General features: G+C 30.6%; 1 non-coding gene across 1 annotated transcript; it reads right to left on the reverse strand.

Moving 5' to 3' along the window:
• Positions 1-1267: 1267 nt before the first annotated feature.
• On the reverse strand, positions 1268-1383 carry LOC123941037. The gene has a single exon (XR_006818139.1). It is a non-coding gene; the product is annotated as a U5 spliceosomal RNA (small nuclear RNA).
• Positions 1384-17767: the final 16384 nt, after the last annotated feature.

Below are 17767 nucleotides of genomic sequence, written 5' to 3' on the forward strand. Positions count from 1 at the left end.
TTTATTTATTTATTTGACAGACAGAGATCACAAGTAGGCAGAGAGGCAGGCAGAGAGAGAGGGGGAAGTAGGCTTCCTGCTGAGCAGAGAGCCTGATGCGGGGCTCGATCCCAGGACCCTGAGATCATGACCTGAGCCGAAGGCAGAGGCTTAACCCACTGAGCCACCCAGGTGCCCCGAGAGCAAACTTCTTAAGATATATTTTTACTTTAAATTTTGATTAGAAATGTAGTATTATATTTGAGCATAAAACTTTATGTAGCTTTAAACCATTGTGGATTTAAGTGGGCTCCTTTATATATATATATATATTATGATTTTTTCATGTCTTAGGTTTTATGTCATTTACTATTAAGTCAATTCGTACAGCAATAGTAAAATGTGCTATTATTTTAATAGACATTAGAAAACTATTAAAAAAAAAAACAACTTTTAAGTATCTGGACCAAGGTCACATAGTAACAATGTAGCAATTTTAGAACTCAACACAAACCTGCATTTCAAAATCAAATCCAATTAAACAAGAGTTACTTAAATTTTGGTTACTTTTTCTTTACTCATCTTTGAATGAATATTGGTTTATTCAGTCATGACATTTGCTCAAAAATCCTATGCATATATATTTCTTGTCTTCCAATATAGTTTATAAAACCTCTTTCTGGAACATAAGTTGGATGGCTGGTTGATGTAAATTTATATTTATAGTTTAGTGATCTGAAGGCTAAGTGGTTTGGAGAAAAATAAAGGGTCATAGACAAACCCAGTTCTGTGTGGTTTCTTTGTGTTTAGGGAAGTCAGTGTACACAATGGCAAATTTCCGTATTTAGCATTTGTTTGATCTCCATTTTAAAATCTCTTAGGACTGTGTCAGGCCTCCTTCCTATACCTACCATTCATTGCTTCATGATTGAACATTCTCTTGACAGTGGTCCTGCAGATTTCTATTCTTTGTGAATGTGCCGATTTTACAAAGGATTGGTACTTCTTAAACCTTTAAATGGCATTATGAATGAATCATCAAGTGGAATGTTCAACTCCACTGGTGCCCTTGATTCTAGAACTCATCCCTTGGTTCTGGTACCTACTTCATTGCAACACTGAGTTAGTTGCCTTCTCTGGAAGAATTGCTGTGTACCTCTTGCATTCTATGTAGCAACAGGACTCAAAATATCCTTATAGTGGTAGATACCTTTTCCTGCTTTCCATCAGAGATTCATGTCTCTCCATTTTTTTGACACAAATTATTCTTTTATTGAACAGTATTAATAGCCTTGTTAAATGCAAGGCCTCAAAAAATTGGTTAAAAACTCAGAATTGTTCCTCTCCACGGAAGTCTTTAGTAAAGACAAAAGATTTATGCGATCTGAAAAGAAACCAGAGTATGTCTCTCCAATTTTTATATTAGTCTGGTGTTTTCAGCAAATTCTGTTGGAATGTGGTTATCAAACATATCCTATAACCCATAGTTCTATGTTTTAATTAAACTAAATCACTTAATAGAATGAACTATTTGCATAAATGTGACTGCTGGTTCCCCAAATGTTTCAGAGTTAAACACAGTCCCAGTTATTTTAGGTACATACTTTCTAAGAAATTTTATCTACATATAGATTTTAATAAGCTATGATTATTCAGTGACTTTCCAATATCTTCCTCACGGTGATATTTGTTCACCATCATACATTAAACTGATATTTTGTGGATTTTTCCTTTCTTTCAGGCATTATCCTTTAGATGTTAGTGGATCATCCCTCTTCACTCTGATTCACAGATTACTAGAAAAGATAAATATGTAAATATGTGTGAATATAAATATATATGGATATAAAACATACATGATGCAAAGTACAATATAATAAAATTATTACTGTATTATCAACAATAATCAAAATTTCAAATGTACTTTTACAATTTAGTGTGCCTAATTTAATTTAATTAATTTGAGGAAATTTGTGTCCTCAATACCCCAATGGTATATCAGCAACCACTGGGAAAATCAGTGGCCTTTGTGGTTGACAATTTATTTTAATCATACTAACCCGCTGAACTTTACTGGATTCACTCATTCAATACAGTTTCCTAATACGGTTATATCTGAGCCTAAGTTGAGCCAACTCTGGGTCTTACAAACCATTCAGTCTCAATTGAAATCAGGCTGCTTTATGGTACATTGCACTTCCGTGGCTTAAAAATATATATCACTTAATAATAAATACTTTGTAAGTAAAAATTCTTAAGGTAATATCTATAATAACAATAAATATAATAAATATTATTATATAATAATTTTCATTAATTTGTTATGGTAAGTGAAATTTGAGTCCAATAAGTTTTAAAAATATTTAGTCTGAAGATGATTTATTGCACTTGGAGAGAATAAAAAGATTAAGTATTAGTTTTATTGTAAAAATCAATTTTTTTTTGCTTTGTTTTGGTACTTGCATATTTAATCCTTTAAGTTCTTACTGATAAATATGCTTTGAGAAAAACTAATACATGTGTTTTAGCCATTATAAATACATACCTACTAAAAATAAAGACCTTAACAAGATTAATATATTTTAAGTCCTTTTAGAGTCCTTTTCTCTATATTAAAACCAATTTTATTTTTCTCTAGAGGCTACCACCATTAAGAGTAAGCTACAAAATTTTCCTGTTATTTATATACATTTATGTATGTATGCCAAACTGTTTTTTAAATAAGACAAATGTAGTAACTCCCTATACATTTTATGCATATTTTTCTGATTAATAGTTCCACTGTTAGCCTTATAGATATACACAATTATTTTTACTTGATATATAATATTTTATAGTATGTCATACATCATACTATGACATGAGAACAATTTCCCATTTTCACCATTACTAATAGTGTAATTAATATATTTTGATCTATTACTTTATGTACATTCACAGATAAGTACATAGAAGTGTAATTATCCACTAAGAAGATATTTGTATTGTATTTGTCAGGATGCTTTTGGCTTGAGAAACCTGAACTCAATCTAGCTTTTGCAACAAAGATTTACTGGCTCATATGACATATATTATAGAGAACATGTACAATTTGTGGTTTGAACATCAAGAACCAAGATTCTTTCTTTCTTGTGTCCTACATAGGGCTTATGTCTTCAGACCATTCTTTCTTGGTTGTAAGGAGGTTAAAAGCAGCAACTGGGGCTGTGTGATTTCTGATTCATACCACAATCATAACAGTTAATTGTATTTGGCTATTTTTTCTCACTTTCAACAGAACTGTTTGCATTTTATTAGGCATTATTTATCCAGTTACTTGATGGTTATGTCCTGAAAACAAATATCACAATGTATAAATCCCATACCAAACTGGTAATATTTGTAAGCTATATTTTCAGTGAGAAGATAGTATTACTTGAACACTGTACAGTTGGTATTATCTATAGTGGAACTGAACAACCACCTGAGTATAGTAATATATTTAGTAAATCACAGACTTAACTTCAACAGTATGTCTTAGGATATCATATACTTCAAACATATAAATTGTGTCTATTTCATTTACTTTTAAATTATTTAAATTATCAAAATTTGTTTCTGTTATTTTCCATTAAATATCAATGTAGCAATATGTATTTAGGGAATTTACATCATGGGTATTATATTCAAGTTTATTTTCAAATTATAAAATTTTAGATGGCACATGTTTCTTAGATGGCAGATAGTAATGATGTCTACAGTTCTATATTAGACAAGAGACTTATGAATATTTAATTCAAACTTGAAACAATAGCATAGACTATTTGCATATTTATTTGCAAAAATAGCAGAAAAAACATCATTTGGGTTACATTTTCGAATATCCAGATATTTCAATAATTTGTCTGTTATTTTTCTATTGGTATCTGAAGAATAAAATGTAAATTAAAAAATGTGATGGGTTAAAAATATGATGAGTAAAAGCAAAATGATGTTGAAAGCAGGTGTTTTTTAATGAATTTTATAACATTTAATTTAATTTCTCATTTCAAAGAAAATCAACATTTTGTGATTATATAAAGTCATAAATATGATGTATTTTTCATGATACTTTTTAAATATTACAAATATCGGGGTGCATATGCCCCTTGAATAACTATTTTGTATCCTTTGGATAAATGCCTAGTGGTACTGGGTTGTAGGGTATTTCTCTTTTTAACTCTTTGGGGAACCTCCATGCTCTTCTCCAGAGTGGCTATACCACTTTGCATTTCCACCAACAGTATAAGAATTTTCCCCTTTCTTGGGGCGCCTGGGTGGCTCAGTGGGTTAAAGCCTCTGCTTTCAGCTCAGGTTATGATCCCGGGGTCCTAGGATCAAGCCCCACATTGGGATCTCTGCTCAGCAAGGAGCTTGCTTCCCTCTCTCTGCCTGCCTCTCTTGTGATCTCTGTCTGTCAAATAAATAAATAAAATCTTAAAAAAAAAATGTTCCCCTTTCTCCATATTCTTACCAACATCTGTTGTTTACTAAGTCATTTGTTTTATCCATTCTGACTGTTGTAAGGTGGTATCATATTGTGGTTTTGATTTGGATTTCTCTGATGCTGAGTGTTTTGAACACTTTTTCATGTGCCTATTAGCCATTTGTATGTCTTATTTGGAGAAATGTCTGTTTATGTCTTCTATTTCTCGACTGGATTTTTTTTCTTTTTTTCAGTTTTCATTTTGATAAGTTCTTTATAGATTTTGAATACTAGCTCTTTATCAGATAGGTCATTTGCAAATATCTTCTACCATTCCATAGGTTGCTTTTTAGCTTTGTATACTGTTTCCTTTGATGTGCAAAAGCTTATCTTACTGAGGTCCCAATAGTTTATTTTTGCTTTTGTTTCCCTTGGAGATGTGTCTAGCAAGAAGTTGTTGTAGCCAAGGTCAGAGAGGGTGCTGCCTGTATTCTCCTCTAGGATTTTGATGGATTCCTGTCTCACATTTAGATATTTCATCCATTGTGAATTTAATTTTGTGTGTGGTATAAGAAAGTGGTCCTGTTTTATTCTGCATGTGGCTGTCCAATTTTCCCAAATACCATTTGTTGAAGGGACTATCTTCCCCCCAACTGGATATTCTTTCCTGCTTTCTTAAAGATTAGTTGACCATAAAGATCAGAGTCCATTTCTGGGTTTTCTGTTCTGTTCTGTTGATCTATGTGTTTGTTTCTGTGCCAGTATCATACTTTCTTGATGATTACAGCTTTGTAATACAACTTGAAGTCCAGAGTGTCTTCCTCAATTTCTTTCAAAAATGTTCTATAGTTTTCAGGGTACAGATCTTTTACTTCCTTGGTTAGGTTTATTCCTAGGTATCTTATGGTTTTTGGTGCAATGTAAATGGGATGAATTCCTTGACTTCTCTTCTTGCTGCTTCATTGTTAGTGTATAGAAATGCAACAGACTTCCATGGGCTGATTGTATATCCTATGATTGCTGAATACCTGTGTCAGTTCTAGCAACTTTTTGGTGCAGTCTTTCAGGTTTTCTACATAGAATATCATGTTGTCTGTGAAGAGTGAAAGTTTAGTCAATCTTTCTTTGGTGATTTGGATCCCTTTTATTTATTTTTGTTGTCTGATTGCCAAGGCTAGGACTTAGAGTACTATGTTGAACAACAGTGGTGACAGTGGGCATCCTGCCACATTCCTGACTTTGAGGGAGAAGCTTTCATTTTTTCCTGCATTGAGGATGATATTAGCTGTGGATCTTTTGTATATGGTCTTCATGATGTTGAGGATGTTCCTTCTATCCTTACTTGTTGAGGGTTTTTATCAAGAAAGAATGCTCTATTTTGTCAAATGTTTTTCAGCATCCATTGAATGAATCATGTGATTCTTATCTTCTCTTTTATTACTGTGGTGTACCACACTGATTAATTTGTGATCATTGAACCACCCCATAGCCCAGGAATAAATACTACTTGATCCTATTGAATAATCCATTTAATGTACTGGTTGGATCTGATTAGCTAGTATCTTGTTGAGAATTTTTGCATCTATATTTATCAATGATATTGGTCTGTAATTCTCCTTTTTAGTGGGGTTTTTGTCTGACTTTTGAAATAAAGGTAATGGTGGTTTCATAAATAAAGTTTGAATATTTTCCTTCTATTTCTAATTTTTTTGGAACAGTATCAGAAGAATAGGTATTAATTTTTCTTTAAATGTTTGATAGAATTCCCCTGGGAAGCCATCCAACCCTGGACTCATTTATTGGGAGATTTTTGATTACTGATTTGTTTGTTTGTTTGTTTGTTTTGCTGGTTGTGTGTCTGTTCAGATTTTCTGTGTTTTCCTATTTCAGTTTTGGTAGTTTATATGTTCCTAGGGATTTATCCATTTCATCCAGATTGTGTAATTTGTTGACATATAAATGCTCATAGTATTCTCTTAAAATACTTTGTATCTTTGGTGTTGGTTGTATTTCTACTCTTTTGTTAATGCTTTTATTTATTTATTTGGGTCATTTCTCTTTTCTTTATGATAAGTCTGACTAAGGGTGTATAAATCTCATTAATTTTTCCAAAGAACTAACTCCTACTTTCATTGATCTATTCTGTATCAGATCTGGTGTATCATGTTTTGATTTTTAAAAAATTCTATATTATTTATTTCTGCTCTAATTGTAATTTTTTTTTCTCTTTTCCTGATGGATTTAGGCTTTATTTGATATTCTCTTTCTAGGTGTAATGTTAGGTTTTGCATTTGAGATTTCTCTTACTTTTCAAGGTAGACCTGTATTGTGATCTACTTCTCTCTTAGGAGAACGCTAGTTGCATCCCAAAGGTTTTGGACTGTTGTGTTCTCATTTTCATTTGCCAACATGTATTTTTTTTAATTCTTCTTTAATTTCCTGGTTGACTAATTCATTCTGTAATAGGGTGTTCTTTAAGTTCCATGTATCTATGGTCCTTCTAAGTTTTTTTCTTAGGATTGATTTCAAGTTTCACAGTGTTGTGCTCTGAAAATATACATGGTATGATCTCAGTCTTTCGGTACCAGTTGAGGCCTTATCTGTGATCTGGCATGTGATCTGTTCTGGAGATTATTCCATGTACACTAAAAAAGGATGTGTATCCTGCTGCTTTAGGATGAAATGTTCTGACTATATCTGTTAAGTCTGTCTATATGCAAATAGGTATTATTTGGAAATGTGCACATGTCACCTGGAAAAGGTCAGGTTAGAGCTTGAGAAAGATTCACTTTTAGACTAGGATTTAAAAAAAAAACCTGCTTTTGGATGTATAATCATGAATGAGAGAAGTATGGTCTGTCCTATATTTTATAGCCAGTATCTCCCAGAACAATAAAGATTGCCTAGGAATTTCCTAATTGTCAATTATATCTTTTCATTATTTTCTTCCATTTCTTTATAGTCATCTTCATATGTATGATTTTTAATATTTTGTGGATATCATTCTCTACAGAAGAAAATAAGATGAAATACTATAAACCTGACTAAAAAAAACCAAACTATTGTGTCATTTCCACAGGAGATCTTGCAAATTCTTCAAAAAGAATGGCTTAATATGCACTAAATGGTGAGCTTTCTACCAGTTAGATATTGAATTGTTTCAGAGGCATTGAGCTGCTGTTTCAAATTTAATTTAATTACAAATCATTCTTATGGGATTGGTCATTTATTTACCATATTTAGAAAAAGGAAGCGAGAACAGAAAGAAAAGGAATGGCTTCTTATTAAAATAAGAATGGTACTTTGGATGTCCAGTGATTTTTGATGAAATAAATGAACATTGATATTAATTTTATCTGAAATTGAATGGTTTTGACAAAAAAATATATTTACTCTTTCATGTGTCAGGTAATACAAGAACATGCTAATGGCCTTATTCTTGTAATTTAAAAATCACTAGCAAACCCATTTTAAGGATGATGATGGTAAAGCCTTTGTAGTTAAATAATCAATTTTTGAAAATAATTTATGGGATTAAAATCTGTGTGGTAAAAGAGGAAAAGCAAATTTTAAAATCTTTCAAGTAACTGGTGGTAAATATTAAAATATCAGATTTCACTGATTATTTATTTCCAATAAATCTTCAAAAATAAGCATTTTTATGAGTTTCTTATACTTTATTTGGCCATTTTTTAGTGTATATCTTTTTTATTTTATTACTTTTATGTTATTTTATTTTATCTATTATTTATTTTAATAGACCATTTGTTTTTAGTTGTTCTTTTAGATACACTCTCAGAACAAATCAAATAGTTTTCTAACTAAAAAAGAGATGAGATATGATTGTGACCATTCTATTTTTTAAAAATGTCATTTTATATAAATTAATTTTATGAACAGCTTATTATGAAATGGCATAAAACTAGTTTACAGAAACAATGTAAGTTAACTTCCCTAAACAGTGCTTTTCTCAAGTAAGTATTCTCAAATAAGAATTATAATTGTCTTCAAATTTTAGCAAACCAGTAAAGTTGTAAAGTAGATCACTGTTGATTCTATTCAGCTAAAGTGTTTTAGTAACTATTAATTATTAAAACAGATTATAGCAGCAAGTGGTACTTACATTTGTAATGGAATTGTCAGTTTTTATTTAATATTATTTTATTGGAATAATGTGGAATATTCATAACACCTGAAAAAAATTTCTTAGCATAAACAGCACTTCATTTTTGCTGCTATAATTCCTATTGCCAAGACTGTTGAAGATGTTTGCCCTATATTTTCATGATTTAATTTGATTTGCATTTTCAAAAGTAGAGAATAAATGGAGAAGCCAATCCTATTTCATGGTTCTGCTGAAACACACCAGGATTTTTTTGACTCCCTCATGTTTATTGCTATTTATTTATTTACTTACTTACTTTCCAAATTTCTATTTAAATTCTAGTTTGTTAACATACAGTATAATATTGGGTTTAGGAGTAGAACTCAGTGGTTCATCACTTACATATAATACCCAGTGCTCATCATAAAAGGTACCCTCCTTAATACCCATCACTCACATAACCCATCTCCCACCCACCTCTCTCCATCAACCCTCAGTTAGTTCTCTATCTTTAAGAGATTCTTATGTTTTGTTTCCCTCTCTCTCCCTCTCTTTTTTTTTCCTTCCATATGTTCAACTTTTTTTTTCTTAAATTCCACATATGAGTAAAATCATACAGTATTTGTTTTTCTCTGACCGACATATTTCACTTAGCATAATACATTCTATCTCCATCCAGATCATTGCAAATGCAAGATTTCATTCTTTTTGATGGGCTGAGTAATATTTCATTGCGTGTGTGTGTGTGTGTGCGCGTATCTCACCTGTTCTTTATCCATTCATCTGTTGATGGACATTTGGATTCTCTCCATAGCATAACTATTGTTTCTAATGCTGTGATAAGCATTGTGGTGCATGTGGCCCTTTGACTCTGTATTTTTGTATCCTTTGGGTAAATACCTAGTAGTGCAATTGCTGGATCATAGGATAGTTATATTTTAACCTTTTGGGGAACCTCCATATTGTTCCCCAGAGTGGCTGCACCAGTTTGCATTCCTACTACTAGTGCAAGAGGGTTCCCTTTTCTCCACACCCTTGCCAACATCTGTTATTTCCTTCTTAACTTTAGCCATTCTGACTAGTGTGAGATAGTATTTCATCATTTTGATTTGTATTTCTCTAATCATAAGTGATATTGAGCATCTTTTAATGTTTCTGTTAGACATCTGGATGTCATCTTTGAAAAAGAAAGTCTATTCGTGACTTTTGCCCATTTCTTAACTGGATTATTTGTTTTTGGGGGGTTGAATTTGATATGTTCTTTGTAAACTTTGGATACTAGCCTTTTATCAGATATGTCATGTGCAAATATCTTCTTCTATTCCATGGGTTGTCTTTTGGTTTTCATATTTAGATCCTTCATCTACTTTGAATTTAATTTTGTGATCCTGTTTAATTCTTCTGCATGTGGTGGTCCAATTTTCCCAATACCATTTGTTGAAGAGACTGTCCTTTTTTTCCATTAGATATTCTTTCCTGCTTTGTTGAAGATTAATTGATAATACAGATGTGGGTCCATTTCTGAGTTTTCTATTCTGCTTAATTGATGATCTGTGTGTCTATTTTTGTACCAATACCGTATTGTCTTGGTGATTACAGCTTTGTAATATAGCTGGGAGTCCTGAATCATGATGCCTCCTACTTTATTTTTCTTTTTCAAGGTTGCTTGGCTATTTGGGATCTTTCATGTTTCCATATAACTTTTAGGATTATTTGTTCTAGCTCTGTGAAAAATGCTGGTGATATGTTGATAGGTATTGCATTAAATGTGCAGGTTGGTTTGGGTAGTTAACATTTTAACAATGTTTGTCCTTCCAATCCGTGAGATGGGATGCTTTTTCATTTCTTTGTGTTGTGTTCTCTTCAATATCTTTTATAAATTTTCTATAGTTTTCAGATGTTTAATGTCATTTGTATAGATATAATTCACTAATGTCTTTGAATTGTGGAGCTTAATTCAATGAAGTATCATTTCCAAATTATCCCCTTTTTGTCACTATATTAATTAGACTATTTCTGAAGTGTTGAATAAAGCAACTTAGATATTTTTATTCATTGTTGGCATTGAAATCAGTCACAAATCAATAGTTTTCCATTTTTTAACTATAAAATTTCTGAAATCTAAACTCTAGTGAGAAAGCACAATATTATTTTGCATTTTCATTTTACTTTTAAAATGTCAACAGGTATAGAACTTGGAAATGCTACATTATACTAAATTGTGCTTCCTAATAATTAATATAGAAGTATATTAAGTGCTATAGACTCCTTCAATAATAAAGTTTAATTACTGTAACTATAGACTTGTTCTTATAATTAGATATTTTCAGTGATTTAAATTAATACATTGTAGTGTCTATTTTGATTACATTCATTGCCAAATTGGCATTTTTTTTTAGCATTTCTCTGTGATACTCTGTAGGTTTTCCATTGCAGTAGACTGAAATTATAGAAGTAAGTTAAGACTATGAAGGAAGAAAGAAAAGAACAAGAAATTAGAAATAAGCAATAAATGGACAGTGTTCTGAAAGTTCTGTTTTCTTTTACTCTGGGTTGATGCATAGTTTATTAAACTTCAGTGAAGCTTAAACATGCACTGAGCATTGAAAGTAAAATTTTACTTTTAATGGAAACAATAGAGACTTCAAATTTATAGTACTTTTATACATGTTTCTGACATCTTATCTGAAGGTGCTTCAAAAAATAAAAATAATGAATCATAGATACTAATTATCAGATGAGTCAATTAAATGCAATGATAAATTCTAGCTTTTATGGTGCAATTAAAATTTCTATTTTATGGATTAAAAAATAATTCCTTTTCATTTTGTAAATGAGCACAAAATGCTCCAAATTCATAAATTACCACAGACACTACTTAATTCAGCATACTAAGGAAAAGAAGGTGTTATACAAGATAGCTGTGGCAAAATATCCATTTAAAACTCTAGAAATCATAAATATTGCCCTAAAGGAATTTTGATCTTTGAAAATAAACACTGCAATAAGTCAAACTACAACAGTGAATATTTAATTGATTTAGGGTAATATCATTTGATTTTAATAGCACCTTTGAAATGAAATAATATGTGAACAAATGTTCGTGTGTGTGTGTGTACCCAAAGGTAATCATATTTTTCATTAAAAGATAAAATAGGATTATATAATTGCATCTATTTCAGGGAAGTGTATCAAAAGAAATATTAAATTCCAATTAGGAGTATAATGGGATTTGAACATTTTCTTCTCTCTCAGAATTTTCATAAAGTGGTACACCTTTTTTTTAAACTTCATCTTGAAAATTTTGATCACTGTGATCAAAGAGAACAATGTAGCTTTAAATTTCCCTAAAGTACTTTCTCAGAATGATTATAAATTTCCAATTATTTTCTTGGTTGTCTGAATTTTATAAGTTTCAAACAAATTACTCTTGAAAGTTAGGAGTGTTTTAGGAGTATCTCAAATTTTCCCAATGGCTCTCTACTGACCTCACTTCAACTTCTCTTAACTATTTTTTTCTCCCATTCTCTTTCTTTTTACATCTTCATTTCAGAAGATTATGTGGGAGAAGGTATAAGGTATTCAGTTGTTTCTGTGTCTGATTTCTTCATAGGCATAAATTTATCAGTCTCTTAAATAGAGTGCTTTCTTGCATTATTCATTCTAGAAGTATACTAGCTAATTTTTTTTAAAATGCCAATGGATTATGAGTAAAAATTCCATATTATTTCAGTTCAAAGTATCTAACTATTCATATGGAAATCCAGTGTTTTCTTCCTCCTTCCCACTGTAGACAAAAAAAAAAAAAGGCTGCATATTCCAGCTCTGAGATTCAGCTATGGAGACATCTTGAGTCACTAGTGACCATGTGAATTTTTGAAATTGAATTTTTTTTAAATAAACGATATTTGAGGTTTGCTACTGTGACACAATCCTAACTAATAATAATACAAATACAAATACAACAAATGTTGTACATATGTAAAAACAAAACATATATTATATACTTTAGAATTATCTATATACATACATATTTTGTATTTTCAACCAAGTAAACATATTTGACTCATATAATGGAAAACCAGGCAGCAATTAATCTAATTTTTCCACACATGATAATGGTCATTTATTGAATAATTCAGACTCCCAAGCGTACAAACTAGAAAACTTTTTTTTTTCCCTTCACAGTTTATGCATGTTCTACTCAGCATTTATAACCCTTTCCAGCAAATGACAATATGGGCAGATCTCATGCCTTATCCGTTATTCTCAGCTAAAAGGGTGGTTTCTTTTTAAATTTCAGTCCAAACCAATGACAAGTTAGAACAAATACACAATTTGAAGCTCATGTCCTGCCCCCAGTTTAGGCCTTGCCAGTGAATTGAGAACAAATATTTCTCAGTTTCTCTTCCCTGGGGAACATTCACAAATCTATTTGCCAATAGAATAGAGTGCTCTGGGAAACTGCTCTCCTAGGTGCAATGTCAGATCTGATATTTACCTGGTAAATATTGGCACAGCTAGTTCCATTCTGATTGGTCATTGCCTTGTCAATATTTGTTAAATATTTTAAGGTTTACCTCATAAAGTTTTCTTTAAGAAGTGCAAGTCCAGATGCCTTTTCTGAAAATGGTCCTTAAAAAAACCTGTTAACTTGCCACACCCAATGTTGGATATGCAGCTTGATTACCACCACAGCATTACATGTTCCATGCTTGTCTTTGCATGCTGCTCCAACCTACACCAAATTTCAGGTGTCTCAGATTAGAACTCAGGGATATTTAATTGACATAACATTTCACTGAGCAGAAAGATAGTCTATTGCATTATGTTTGCATACCAAATATTTATATAACCATACAGAAAGATAATTTCATAGTTAACTTAAAAAAAACTAATATATAGGGAGATATTATCTTGCAGTAAAACTTTCTTAATATTCATCAGACATTTTTGAAAGTTTCATTCTTCTGCATCAATGTAGTTGCTTGTTGTTTGTCATTCAAGTTGTATGGCGTTGATCATTTTTTCACTGTGGTTAAATTACCTAGATTTAATCATCTCCAGGAATAGTTTTCTAAACTACTCCTGATTAATTTAGTTTACGAATTCTTTTCCTTTGCTTTGCTCATTTCCTTTCCATTTCTTCCCTTCCCTTCCCTCTGCTTCTTTCTTTCTTTTTCTTTCTTTCTTTCTTTTTCTTTCTTTTCCCTCTGTCTCTTCTTTTACTCTCTCTTTCTCTCACTTATTTACCTACCTACCTACTTACTTATCTTTAGTTCTATATTGCTTTCCCCCCAAACAATGAACATTTTGGGAGTCAGGAAGTGTGTCTTCATTTAAAGTGAAGACTATCAAATGTTTATTTTGTAAAAATTTACAAAATGAAGTTATAGTAAGTTAAAGAGAGAGAGAGAATGAATATACATTAAGAAAAATACAAAACTTTAAAAGAACATGAATTCATAAAAAGTGAAATATCTCTAAGCATATAAAAGTTTGTTAGAAATATGATACACTCATATTTTTACTCAATTAAAATATTTACTCAATTAAAAATAGAAAAAGAATTGTGAATGCACTTGAAAACTTAGGAGACAAATTATGGAATTTCTAGAAAAAATCAGTTATTAAAAGTCACTTAAATAAAACACAGAAAACTATTGGTTTCATGAATATGAAAGACATTAAATCATAGTGAAGAAAAAAAGTCCCCTAAAAGCCATTACCTAACCACAGGTGAGTTTTCCAAAATTCAAGGTATAAATAACTTGTCACTTTTACAACATTTCAGAAAATTTAAAAAAAAAAAGAACAAAACATGTTCAAGTCAATTCGTTAGGCTACTAACATATTATGAGTAAAATTACATATCACTTCATAGGAAAAGAAAGCTATAAGCTAATTTCTCTTAAAAATTTAGAAAGAAAAATCCTTTAAATGTTAATAAATTCTACATATCAACAATTTTAAGCTGTCGTAAACAAGAAGAACTTATTCTAGGCAAACAAAGATAGCTTGGTTTTGAAAACTATTAATTTATCTACCTACATTAAGCTACTTAAGTAGAAGGAACATTTCTTAATAGATGTAGGAAAAATTCAAAAAAATTCAAAATCAGTCCATAGTAATATGACTTTTAAAAATTATTAAAGGATGGAAAATTCCTTGATCTATACCAAACAACATAATTAATATTCTCTCTTCTTCTCTATTTTTTAAATCATTACGTATACTTAAACCAGATTGTGGACTTTATTCTGTGACATAAATCTATAACATATTCTAGGAAATAGTTCTAGTAGGTTATTAATAACTAAAGTGAAAAGAGAAATAGATCCTTTTCTTGCAAATTACAAACAATAAATTGCTAATGAATTTGGATCCAGTAGTGACATTGGAAACTGAAAAATAATTTGAAGTACATATGGTATTTGTACAATAAAAATAATCAAAATTCATTAAAATAGTAATATGTTAAATAATAAAACATTCAAATAGCAAATTAATTTAAAGAAAAAATAAAGAGTGAATGGAAAGATTTTCATCATCTTAACTGGGCAATAAAATTCAGAATACATAAAAATAAATCTCTATAAATTAGAAAAAAATGAACAATAACCAAAGGTAATGCATATGAAATACAGGAAAGAGAAAATTGAAAATATTACAAGGTGTGAATTTTCAATTAGCAAAAAAAAATTCAACTAAAATAAAGCTTAAATACCATGTCATACATATCTGTTTGCTTAAAATATAAAAATACATTTACATACTGGCAATGTGATAGGAAAACAGAAATGTGTATATAATTGCTAGTGAAAATATTCATTAGTGCGATCAAGTAAAGATACGTGGCATTTCCTGATAAAATTGGTGGTGTATAACATACATCTAGTGATTTCTATTAGAGAGATGCATGAGAATCAGTATCAAGTATTCATTGAAGATCAACTATTGATTAAGTACATGAATTCCAGCGTCAGATGGTGTTTGGATCTTGACACTATCAATTACTAGTTCTGTGACCTTCAGGAAGCTTTTTAGATATTCTGTAACTAATTTTATAAGTTTCTTCACCTTTAAAATGTACATGTATGTGTAGGTGCATGAATGTACATGCATGTGTGGACACACACGTGTGTATATGTTTGTTTTATAAGCTGTATAAGAGTTATGTGTGTGTATGAAAATTATAAGAACATCATTGATTCATGATGGTCATTGGTTTTGGAGAGGCAGATGAGCAGTGGATTCTGGAAAGGAAAACAGAAGAAGTTTGATATGTCAATTTTATCAATTTTATTGTAGTATGTTACTTAAAAATAAAAGGTATGAAGCAACTATACAAAATATTTACATGACACTTTCGTGGAATGTAAAGAAAGTTGTTTCCATTATATTATTTTTTTTATAGTTCATGTGAACATTTGTTAATCATAAGAATATATAAACACAGAAAAAAAAGAAAAGCAGGAGGTGAGGAAGTGGAAACAGTAATTTACACAACAAATTTAGGTAGTATAGTTCTGCTTTGCTAAAGATAAGGGTGTTTGAACATTGATGGAAAGTATTCTCCTGAAGAAGGATCTGATGATTCAAAAGTAAAAGAATAAAGTTTCAGGAGTAAGTTCTTGAGTAGAGTCTGTTTGTGATTGAATAGCTAGGTAGAGGTGGTGGCTTTTATTTGTGCATGATTCACAGGCATAAAGAATATAGCCTTAGACACTGGACCTAGAGGACTAAAGTGCATTAAAAAAAATCCTTAATGGAAAAAGCAAATCCTTTAAATCTTTCCTTCACCAAAGTATAGATTTTCTTTGTTTCATTACTTATTCTTGGCATAAAAAATTGTTAAATTGGTAGTAGTCTGTGTATGTGCAGCATCTCTATTTGTGTATACGTACATTGAAAGACCTGTTCATTCTAACCATGAGGGAATAAAAAAAAATAAGTCATCATGTTTTAGGAGAACTAATCCAAAAGGCTTCTTTGTGACTATATGCAATTTGGAGGTTTTTTTTTTAATGTAACCTATTTGCTAACCTCTATAAAAAATAACTTAGTACCTGTGGTAGAAAACTATTTTGTCCTTTGTAATAAAGCTCAGTTATTTGATCTATTTTACCTTTAATGTACTGATTTGCCAATTTGATATCAAATGTTCAGTGAATTAAATTGCACTGCCTTATTTTTTTTAATTCTGTTTCAGTTCACAATTCATTCTCCTACATCTTGAATTATTTTGTGCATAAATTCTACCCTAAAGTTTTAATTTGTATATTTAAAAGCCATGATTACAAAATGTTAAGAAAAGTAAGCAGACTGGTTGATGAATTTGTCTTTGATATATTATAACAAACAGAATGTTTCTCTGTATGCATGTGTGTGTGTGTGTGTGTGTGTATAATTTATACCATATATGTTATGTATAATATATTACATATTATGGACCTTTGGTATAATCTTGAACAGAATTATGAAAAAGAGCTTAAATGCCATGTGTGTACATATATATATATACACACACACATACACATATGTGTATAGATATATCTACACACACGTATATATGAAACAGTTTCAAAAATGTACTAGTTCTCTTGATCTTTCTACCATAAGTCAATCAATACAAAATTATTTCTTATTACAAAATTAAGGCAGTCAAGCTAGAGCATATTAAGCAGCAAGTCAGCCTGAAAGACTTTAAAAGGAAACCCTTGAATACATGATAAATAAAGCATGACTTCACTGGACAATATTACATTTATCTTTCAACAACAAACAAAACATACTTTTTCAGTCACATGTAGCAGAATCAAGATTACTGTAACGGAACTGATTAAATCTTCTGGTGCTAAATCATCTTTAAATATTTTTTCTTTCATCTTTGACTACTTTAGGGAAAATTTTTTGTCAGTGATATAAATATGGCAACAAAAAATCCCATATTATTGTTTATAAAAATAATAACTATAGAAGTTTAAGACAAAGTTAGCAATTTACTTTTAATGTGATCAATTTGTATCATTTTCAATTTTTCTAGATTTCTTACAGCCTAGCTAAGCAGTCTATTTGATGAATTATCACCTATATTCTGGTTTTTAGCCTTGATTTTATTCATATTTAAGATAAAATATTGTATTTTGGTTTACTGTTTCAACTAATTAAAAGGGACTCAATATCAATCCTCCATTATCTTCTGCAAATGCAGAACTCACTTTGAAGAACTGCGTGTA

Source organism: Meles meles, chromosome 4 (assembly GCF_922984935.1).
Source record: "Meles meles chromosome 4, mMelMel3.1 paternal haplotype, whole genome shotgun sequence".
NCBI lineage: Eukaryota > Metazoa > Chordata > Mammalia > Carnivora > Mustelidae > Meles > Meles meles.